The sequence below is a fragment of the Apodemus sylvaticus genome, chromosome 17, assembly GCF_947179515.1.
Source record: "Apodemus sylvaticus chromosome 17, mApoSyl1.1, whole genome shotgun sequence".
NCBI lineage: Eukaryota > Metazoa > Chordata > Mammalia > Rodentia > Muridae > Apodemus > Apodemus sylvaticus.
Window position 1 is genome coordinate 7,515,178 of NC_067488.1, and position 10,866 is coordinate 7,526,043.

Consider the following 10,866-nt stretch of genomic DNA (forward strand, 5'->3'; position numbering starts at 1 on the left):
ATGATAGCTCTCAAGAGACAAGCGACCTCATCATTAAGCCTGGCAGCCAAACTTCCTCTGGCCTATGCAAGACAAGGAGGGTTTGCCACTCCTTCCAGAGGGGAGTGTATCTCTTCCATGGAGCAGAATATTCTCTTCCATCATACCCTTGCCACAGCCACTATTCTCCTTACCTGCTGGGTTGAGATGGCCCAAGAAATGCCCTTGACAATTACAGAGACACTGCTTGTTGTTGGGGATGGGGTATTTGTCACTAGACTGGACTATGAGAAGAAAGGTTTAATTTGGTGATGTGAAGGTGGTGGCAAGTCATTGCCCAGGGCCCACACAGAGTACCACATATGTTGGGTCAGCTGATGCTCTAAGGCAGATGACTCTAGGAATACTGCACAGAGTAGAGAGACAATGGTCCATCTCAGACATGGCCTCCATTTGCCTGAAAAGTTGCTGACTCCTGATGCCTTTGAAGAATGCTTGAGATAGCTGACCATCATATTTACATCTCTGAAGTTCCCTCCAAGACAACTGAACTAACATTTAGGGGATAGAGAAATTGGTTTGAAGGGTGTGGGTTAGTAGGACAGAAGTGCCTGAAGGCCTTACTTCTGTTTCAGCTCCCAATTGCTTAGAGGCAGCAGATCCCAGTTATTTTGTCCATTTAACCAGTGCCCACCAAGACTTGCTTTATTCCAAGCAAAGGAAGCCATGGATCATGAACTGGGCTTCCAATCCCATTGGGAGCACTTGTGTTGGTCCTCGCCTTGTGTTCTAATCCAGGGAGTGCAGTCTACAGTAAATGTATATGATTCCTGTTGAAATAGAAAGAGAATCAATTTGGAAGTCAGAGTGATTCCATGAGGGAAACTTCTAGAAGAAAAAGAGCAAGCCACTCACATATGGATGAGAGAAGCATTCCTGGTTGGGATCATTTGACCTTTTTCTACATGAAAAGACTCCCCAGAAGTAATCCAGTGATAACAGAGTAGAGAGGTCTGCTGCCTCAAGAGCCTGGGTAGGAAGGTAATTTCCAGGCATGGCTTCCCAAGGCAGCCAAAGATGTCACCAAGAAACCAGGATGGAGGTTCTCTTGGTGAGGAAGTTACACTAGAGCTCTCTGGTTTATATCACACACATCTAATTGGGTTATGATTGACAGTACAGGACAATTTATCTAACAAAACATCTCTGTTTTTTTGTGATGAGGAAATCCTCAAAGGCATAAAGAAAATGACTGATAAGTCACATGAATTTCAAAAATTCCTCTAATAATGACATAGTCTCTGTGTGGAGAATATGTCCATGGCATGCTTGGATCAATTGGAAATGTGCCCCTGAAAAGTCAATCTAAAAGATAAATGACAGAAAGAAAATTTGCAAAGGTCAGTGCTCCTGTTAAGAAACGGTAATACTCATAGGTGCTCACAGAATACAATCCTATAAATGCTTGCCTATAAATAGCAGGAGAGATTTCAGGATAAGTATTTTTAACTACTGATAAAGAATCTGTGAAGTTTTCTTCACAGGCTGCCAAGAAAGGTGATAATGGCTGACCCCTTTCAGGAGGATGGTAATGCAGCAGTACCACAGAGGGGGATGCATTTAAATGCCTCTGACTTGCCTAAGAGTTGAAGATGACAAACATTTCCCCCTTGTTTTTGCAGCCATTTCTAGGGGAGATTTCCACGGTGGGCTTCCTGGTGTTCTAGCTCTTACAGTTTTCCTCCCTTTTTCCATGATTTTCCATGAGTCGCAGGATCTGCGCTGACATACACACTGGGAGTGGGCTCCCCGTTCCTCCTTAATTTCTGCACTGTGTCCAGTTGCAATTTTCTGTGATGGTCCGTGTCTGCTATAAGCACTTCTTTAATGAGAGATCTTGGCTACACTTATCTGTGGGTTCAAGGATAAGATTTAGATCACATTAAGGAATTATACTGACCTGGTAGGTCTATGACCTCACTGTAGGTCACTGGTAGGTCAGGGAAGCTGGCTGGTTTTATAGCACCAGACATGACATTCCTCCTGTTGGCCTTAAGTCTAATTAGATATTGTTGGTCCCTAGAAATTTGGGTGGGCCACTTACTGAACCTTCATGGTGATCTGGCCATGCTGGTCACTGTAGTTCTGAGGGGTCCCAGCTGGGTAGGACTGGCCATTGTTTTCCCTCCCTTGGTAAGTCACATTCTAGGTGCCATGGAAGCTAGACTGCAGGAAGGAGGCTTTCAAGTCAGGTCCAGCTCAAACCATCTGGCTCCTATGTTCTAGATGCGAACTAATCAGGAAGGGGGAAATTTTCATGGATTCCCACCCCTAAACAAAAAACTATGGGTAACTAATGACTTCTGGAAAGGGAAAATTGACCTCTCCTAAGGAAAAGCCCTCCCCCCCCATAAGGATTATCCAACACAAAACAGTCTTGAAACCACATATATACAAACAACAAAAATAGATTCTGCGGGTTATAGTTATATATTTGTATATATCTACACACACACACACACCAATAATAATAAAGTAAAAAAAAGAGGCTGTCACTTTGAGAATGGGGACATGAGAGGGTATGGAGGGAAGATACCTAGGAGGGACTGGAGGGAGGGAGGGTAGAAGAAAGTGAGCTGACTTTTTTAATTTAGAGAGAGAGAGAGAGAGAGAGAGAGAGAGAGAGAAAGTGCAAATGTGGGGCATCACTGGCAGTCAACAGAGCCAGCCAGGGTGGATGGTTGATGTAATCACAGCTCCTGGCATTTATGGGAAAAGCATAAGCTAGCTGTGGGGGCTGGGTGAGACAGCCATCACACTGGGCAAGGAGCAGGACCAGAGAGGCTTGGTGAAGCTAGTTGTGGGGCCTGGGTAGGACCACCATTGCAAGCATCTAGCTGGAGCAAGTGTGGATTAATGAAAAATGCATGCAACACAGAATTCATGAGCTCTGGGTTCAGTGAGAAACATATTCTTCTATATTATCTTTGTACTTTTTCTTTGGATGTTTTTATCCATAAATTTATATAAATATCACAAATGATATATGATATTTTATTCTGCTCTAAGTGGTGTTTTTTGACCTATGTGGATATGAAGTGAATTCTTTTATAACCATGTATCATCCTTTTAAATGTGTTTTGCTACAGCAGGCAGTGCTGACTGCTCACTATCATCCCCAGCCCTTACCACTTGGCCTTCAGGAGATCTGCTGTCTTCTATGGACAGACATCAGTATGAATGGCAGATGTAACATCCCTTTAGGTTCGGGCAGGTAGGTCTCAATACCCAAAGAGAATTCAGCGTACCTGTTAGTTACTTTCCAGATTACTGTGTCAGCAAATCTCATAAAGACTACTTAAGGAGGAAGGGTGTGTAGTCCATCACAAGCAGGAACCCGAGGCAGCAGTTCACATGGCACCTGCAATCAAGAAACAATAGAGCAACGGGTGCTGGCACTCAGCTCTTCATGCAGTGTAGGACCCAGGCTTAGAGGATGGTGCTGTCTACAATAGGGTGGATCTTCTCACATAAACCAACCTGATCAATGGAATCCCTCACCAGCATAACCTAGGGCTAAACAATCCCTGCTTGGGTGTGCCTGAAGTTTTCTCTCTCATGGTTGGTTCCAGATTCTACCAAGTTGACACTTAAACTGTCACAGCCTCTAACTTCAGACTGCAAAGGCCTTCTGGACTCAGAACACCTGAAAACTGGAGAGATCCCAGCAGCTGCTTTGAGCCCATTCACTGCTACAGAAACTGGGAAGGATGATCTTGTGGATATCTTAGCTTACCTATAAGGAAGCTGGATGGAAGTTTAGCTTCTTCTTGAAATTCATACTTATTTCTATAGGATAAAAAATAGGAGAGGTAAATATACCATCACCACCATGTGTCATCTACACCCTCCCTCTCACCTCCCTGTGAGAACAGACCCTTGGGTTTCTGAGGGTTACTGTTTCTTTCCTTCTTGTGTGTCCTTCATTTCCTTACACTACCATGCTCCTTCCTCTTCAAGTTCTATGGTCCCCTGGTTTTCCTACAAACAGGCAGAATGTTCTTTGTCAGAAGAGCTTGGGACCAACAATATTTCAGAATTTTGAACTTTGGAATATGTACATATATAAAATGAGATATCCTGGGAAGTTTAAAAACTTCTAAAAGAGCCCTAATAGCTCTCTGGATGCAGTTCTTTCAGACCAATGCTTAGTCTTTTATTTGCACATCGATTCAGTCATTTATCCCAAGTTCCTTTTTGATTATCCCACAAATCAGCATTTTATGACCTTAGCCTCTTAATTCTTAGAAAAAGACAGCAAGTGCATGTTTTTTTAACATAGCAAATCCTATGCAGTTCATTGGGCACAGTGCTTGTGGCTGCCAAATCTAAACGCAGAGCTACTTTTATGTGAGAAGGATTTCTGTTTTCCAACTCCTTCACTGCCTGAGCTTGGCTTTCCAGGACCTTGTTCTATAGACAGACCTTGAGATCAAAGATCTACTTGCTTTTGTGAAAACAAACAATAAGTCGTAGCCAGGTAGGACCCTACCCTGAGGTCATCACTTCCTCACTTCCTGAAGCTCCTTTATTACTTAAACCCTGACCCTTGTTTGTTTTTTTAACTATTCATTTATCTTTACTGACTCCTTAATGCAGCTGTTTCTGTTCTTTAATGTCCCCACCCACAGGACAGTCAATGGGTTCCCTGAACCACTTAGGGGGAGAATGGGGCTCAAGAGAGCAAGAGACAGACAGCAAGACAGGATTCTGATCAAGCTGTCAAATTTTATTGTTTTACATACCACAATATAAAGGAAAGCAAGCAGGATGTAGGGAGGGGGTATGAGGGTGCAAACATTGTCTCTGGGGAACAGTCTCTCAGGGGGCAGGCATTGTCTCTAAACATTGTCTCTAGAGAGTAGTCTCTCAGAATCTCATGGGAAAGTTGGCTGGATGTCAAGGAAGCTGGCAAACTAGAATGATCATGAGGAGGTGAAGTGGAAAGAGATTGCTATAGTAACCTAGCTGCAGGTAAGCTCTGCTTGTTCTAACCAACTCAGGTGAGCTCTGAATGTACTGACCAACTTGCAATTTGGCAAACCTGACAACTAGTATTTCTCCTTCTAAAAGCAGGCTTGAGCATGTAAGATGGCTGAAAAGAAGAGGTTTTGATATCTAAATGAGAATGGCTCCCGGCACTTTAAGGTCCGTAAAGTCCCTCATACAGTTCATATTCCATGCTTTTATTTTGTATAGTTGAGAAATCCTGTTTATATATTCTTTAACTCATGTTTTCAGAGTTCTTTCCCACAGCCCTAAGGGCTGTCCTGAAGGTCACAGCATTGCCATTGTAAGACCTGAAAAAACGAGGGCACTCCAGCACCCCATGCCTCGGAAGGCAACACCCACTCAAGAGAAATGGTCTCAATGTAATAAGCAAGAGGATTTTTATTCCAGAGCTCTGGGGTCCACAGTCAGATACTTCACAGGGGAAAAATCACAAGGCAAAGGTGGAGGACAAATTATGCACGGAATGGGGAAGTACAGAATGAGGAAGTCAGGCATTAGTTTATGCCTTAAGGAAGGTTAGAGATTATCTGGAGCAAACGTCCTTGGGGCATTGTATAGTTAAACTTTAGAACTAGAACAGGATGGGTTATCTTTCTCAAGATGAAAGCAGAAAAACAAGTTACTCTGTGCTGGGCTAGTTGTTTAGGGGTCTAAAAACATTGAGTTGGGGGTCTCTCACCATTTTGCTGAGGAGCATTAACTAGAAACACTCTTGACTCCCAGAATTGTGGTGTTTCTGATTATTATGGAGTCATTAACCTTTGCAGAAAGAACATTCCCCAACAGTTCTGGCAAGGAGAACATTATCGGAGGAAAGCACATGAAGGAAAATATGTACATTATTATATAAACAAGCCTCACACTTATAACAACCATCAATACTTGAGAAGAAACAGGCCTTGCTGGCCCTGCTTTGGGGGCAGGAACTGTGTCCCCATTGTGGCCATGCTGGACCCTGGACTGAAGGAATGTGCAGCCTGAGCTCTGGAGACAAAGGACAGACAAACACAGTGGAAGACAGAATACTGTGCTAGACATAGAATGGAGAGGCATCATTGCTGCAGTGTGTTTACCTGGGGATGGTTTTATCTCTGGTGTCTCTTTATGAAACTCTTGGCAATGCTGGGTTATGGGAGAGGTGGCAATTGATGATAGACAGGACGACCCATCAGCTGTTAAATGCCAGCTATGTCACAAAGTTCTGAAATTTTGGTTCTAATTTACTACACACACACACACACACACACCCCAATGCTTTTTTTTTTTTAATAAATCAGAATCAGAGTGTAATCAGATATAGTTGGGAACTGGCATTTCTTCCACCTGTTTCAGGGAGTTACGTTTATCAATAACCTTTCCTATCAGGCCTTTGACGAACAGTCCCTGTCAATAAAGTCTGTCACCTACAAAAACAGAAAGCAAGAGCTGCACATGTGACCTGATATCCTCTCAAAGTCCCAAGCAGGCATCCAGGCACATTTGAAAGTGATTTGAGCTATCAAAGCCAGGCTTTGTCTTAGGCTCAGCCCTAAATTCAGTGTCCTTTCATGTGGACCCAGCCTGGAAGGGTTCTCCATGCAGGGTTTTGGGGCTGAACACAGATAGTGCAAGTTTTGGCACATGTCCAAGTCCCCAAGTCCTGGCCTTGGAAGTGCTCTGCACATCTGTGTGTGGTCTTCCTTAGACAGGCACTGAAGACCTGCCTGGAGGCCATGTGAGATGGAACCTGGGAGACACCAGAAGTACCTGGAGCTTCACTGCCTCCCTTTCTGGTGTCTGTCAGGAGAGAAGGCGTGGCCCGCAATGTCCATGGCCATTCTTCTCCTTCTGCTGGAAAAGAGGCTTACTGGTCAACCGGGGCTTCAGAGCGCTCTCCAGGAACTAAGATGAAACCAGAGTTCTTACAACATGCAACAATAAGTCACAGCTTTTCTTTTTCATCCACATAAATAATGAGATGACTTGACCTTTTGCATAATTTAGCCCCACATCATGGGAGGCTTCATTTCAGCATAATACATACCCTGACTCTCTTTCACATGCTCTGGGTCTGAAAGTACTTCCACTTTGGCCAAAATTTAAGCAACTCAAGGTAGCTTGATGAGTAGAAGCCCGTGAACACGGCCACCTGGTGCCAGTCCTCACTGAACGCCCCCACTAGGCTCCTATCCTTACCCCCACATCCCACCCCCACCCTTCATGGAGTAGTAGGTAATGCCTTGCTCATGTTTTTGATTGACACAGAGAGTGTCAGAGTACTCAGTGTCTGAGGTCATGTGAGCAGGAGAATGTGAGTCTGCTTACAACCCATGAGTAATAACAGATACTGGTAGGTGATGGAGGCACACATTCTTAACTAGCTTACTTCTCATTACAACCTCATCAATTATCTCTACCAATGAGGAGCTTGCTGTTTGGACAGAGTTACATCACTCATCCACACTCATAGACAAAGGCATCTGAATGCACACCTGTGCCTTTTGACCTCTGGGTATCACCCGGGAACTCTGCCCATGAATAAAGAGGAGAGAATGAGAAGCAGCTGGTCACTTAGACCCACAGATGCCACTCCCTGGGAGCAGTTGTCTCTGATCTGTGCCAAGGCTGTGGAGAGAAAGACTGAGGGATGGCAGGGAGCACCACAAAAATAATTAAAGGTCAGATTTATTTTAAAAACAAGTTACCACCCTTCCCCCACCCCAGTTCCCTCCTGCAGCAAGTGCAAACTTCCTCCCCCTTCCTGGCCCCTCCAAGAGAACCAAGGAGCCATAGGTTCTAGCTTGAGTGGCACAGATGACAGCCTCCCTTGCCTCTGTGTCACTCTCCCTGATAACTGGCTGGGTACTTCCCAGGTGCAGCTGTTGCCTGTCCTTGGAAAGGGGGAGATTAGGGTCCCATGTTTGAATTAGTGAGGGTTCACAGACAATTATGGCTGGTCATAAAACTAGTTCCTGACAGCCCCATAAAAGATAATCCTTAGGTCAGAAGTATCCCTCCTTAGCTGCACAATTCCACGCTAACAAATGGTATCATGTTTGAATTATGGCTTTCCTCATCCCCTCCCCCATCACCCTAAATATTCAAAAATTTCCTAACTATGCTGTATATAAACATGAAGCCTTCGAGACTAGGGGTTAAACTCCTGTCCTGTGCAGTGGGAAGGTTTGCAATCCGAGCCTGACTCGTAATAAACAGACTCTTATGCATGATTGTATTAGACTCTGCAGTTCTTGAGCTCCCTGAGTATCCTGCAGAATTGGGGCATACCATTTGGGGGCTCGTCCGGGATTCTCCAGTGGCTCTCTGAAATCTGCAGTCTAGAGAGTCTAAATGTGGGCAAGTGGGTATGGTGAGTGTCAGTGCTTCTGTAGTGTTGATTGTTCACTGTTCACGTCTGTTCTTTCTGGTCGTATTTCAGCATTGGGAAAAGCCTCAAGATGTTCAGGGTGGATGAGGTTGCTGCGCATCAGTTAGGCCTTGACACAATCTGCTTTCGTATACACCTCGATTCCACTTTCCGGGATGGGAGTCTGTGAGTCCTATTTTCGACTTACTATAGTTTCCAGTCATGATGTGGCTATTTTGTGTGTGTGGTTTTGTCAATGGTGTTTCTGGTAATGTTTAGCCTTGTGTTATACATAGAGACAGCTGCAATGAGACAGATTAACTCTTACCCTCTTCCCTCCCACCCCCTTAGCATCATCTTGGCTCACTTTAAGGAAGTGAAAACCAGAGCTCACAATCTCTCAGTGGATGTGAGCAAAAAGAAAATGCATGCATATTGCAACTTGGATTGCAATTGCTTACTTTCAGAGTGAAATGGCCAGCAGAAGGGACTTTCCATCTCCCCGTGCCAGCCGGCAGGTTCTCCACAGGGACCCCTACCACCAGAGTTCCTGCCTGTGTCCCTACATGCAGGACCCACTCAGGCACCTTGGTTGGCAGGTCCTCCACAGCTGCTCCCACAGCTAGAGTTCCCACATGTGCCCCGAGTTCCGCACAGGTGATTTCACCCATGTCTTGGCCAGCAGGACTACTACTTGGGCCTCTGCCACTATCTCCACCAGTGGGGCCCATACAGGTGTACACACCCCAAGGAATTCCTCAGCAGAGCCAGTAGTCCTTGCACTGGCTCCCACCTATGTATTCACCAGGGGGAGAGTCCCAGATTCCAATAGTGTCCACATCGGGGATGAAAGGAGGCTCAACCCAATGAACCAGAAGCAGGTGTGCTGTGGCACTGCCCCAGGCTATAGCATCAGAGGCAGAGTCCACTATCTTGCCCCTGAGAGCAACAGGGCCAGTTGATAAGCAGGGGAATCAACTCATCATTATTGGCCCTTTGCTAAGGCTGATCTTTACAATTAGAGAAGGGAACATGGTAGGTTCTCTGACAACACTAAATAGCTCATTGGCTTATTAGACACAATTCTTTTTACACACTTGGGATGATTGTCAACAATTGCTGCAGATTCTTTTTACAAAAGTGTAGAGGGAATGCATCATCCTGGAGACCCAGAAGAATGTTCCAGGAGCCAATGGAACTCCAATCCAGGATAAAGCAAACATGGATGAAGGATTCCCTCTCAAGCAACCAGCTTGGGGTTATAACACAGGGGCAGGTAAGGAGTGTCTTCGAGTCTATCACCAGCTCTAATAGCAGGTTTTGGGTCTCAGGGTAACTGCCACACAGCCCATGAATCTGGCTAAAGTTTATGATGTCAGGCAGAGAGATAATGAGAAGCCTGCAGAGTTCCTCGAAAGGATTATGGATGCTTTTTGCCAATATACGCACTTAGATCCTGAGGAAATGGCAAACTCTAACACAGTGGTGCTGGCATTTATAAATCAGTCAGCACCAAATAGTAGAAAGAAGTTGCAGAAACTAGAAAGACTAGGAGAAAAGTCATTGAGAAATTTAGTGAGAATTGCAGAGAACGTGTACCATAACAGAGAACTAAAGATGGGGGGGGGGGGGCGAAGATTAAGACAGGGAAGATATTAAACAGAGAGCTAGCAAAAGTCCTGCTAGCCAGTGGTAACCCGGACCAGAGACGGAGGAGGCACCAGCTCTGGAACATTGCGGAGGGGAGGGAACCAAAAGAAGGCTGCCAGCCAGAGCCTGGAGACGGCCACTGACCAGCCTTAGGTAAGAACCAATGCGCCTACTGTAAAGAGGAGGGTCATAGGGCCAGAGAGTACCCAAATAAAAGCTCAAAAGCACGACTATGGTTACCAAGGAAGAGGATGACTGAGGGAGCCGGGGCTCAGACCACCTCCACTAGCCCAGGATAGCCCTTAGAGTGTGTGAAGGGGTAGCCTCTAGACTTCCTGGTGGATACTGGAGCCCAGCATTCAGTGCTTGTAGGCCCTTCAGGCTGAAGGGCCATTTTCTAACAAATCCCGGGTCCAGTGAGCCACAGATGCCAAACAATATTCATAGACTACCCAAAGGTCAGTGGGCTTGGGGATGGGACGAGTGTCTCACTCCTTTATAGTGATTCCTGGTGTCCATACGCTTGTTAGGGAGAGATTTACTAGTCAAAAGGAGAGCCCAGATTCATTTTGACCCTGGGAAAATCTGGCTGACAGACTAGAACAGCAATCCAACCCAGGTGCTGACACTTGCCTGGCCTCTGAGATTGAGTATAGACTGTAAAAGTCACCGGTCAGCCCGAAACAAGACCTAGATGCCTAGCTGGCAGAGTTTCCCCAGGCATGGGCAGAGACTGGGGATATGGGACTGGCATATTGACCCCCTGTATTTTTAGAGCTCAAGCCAGGAGCAGACCCAGTATGGGTCCGCCAATATCC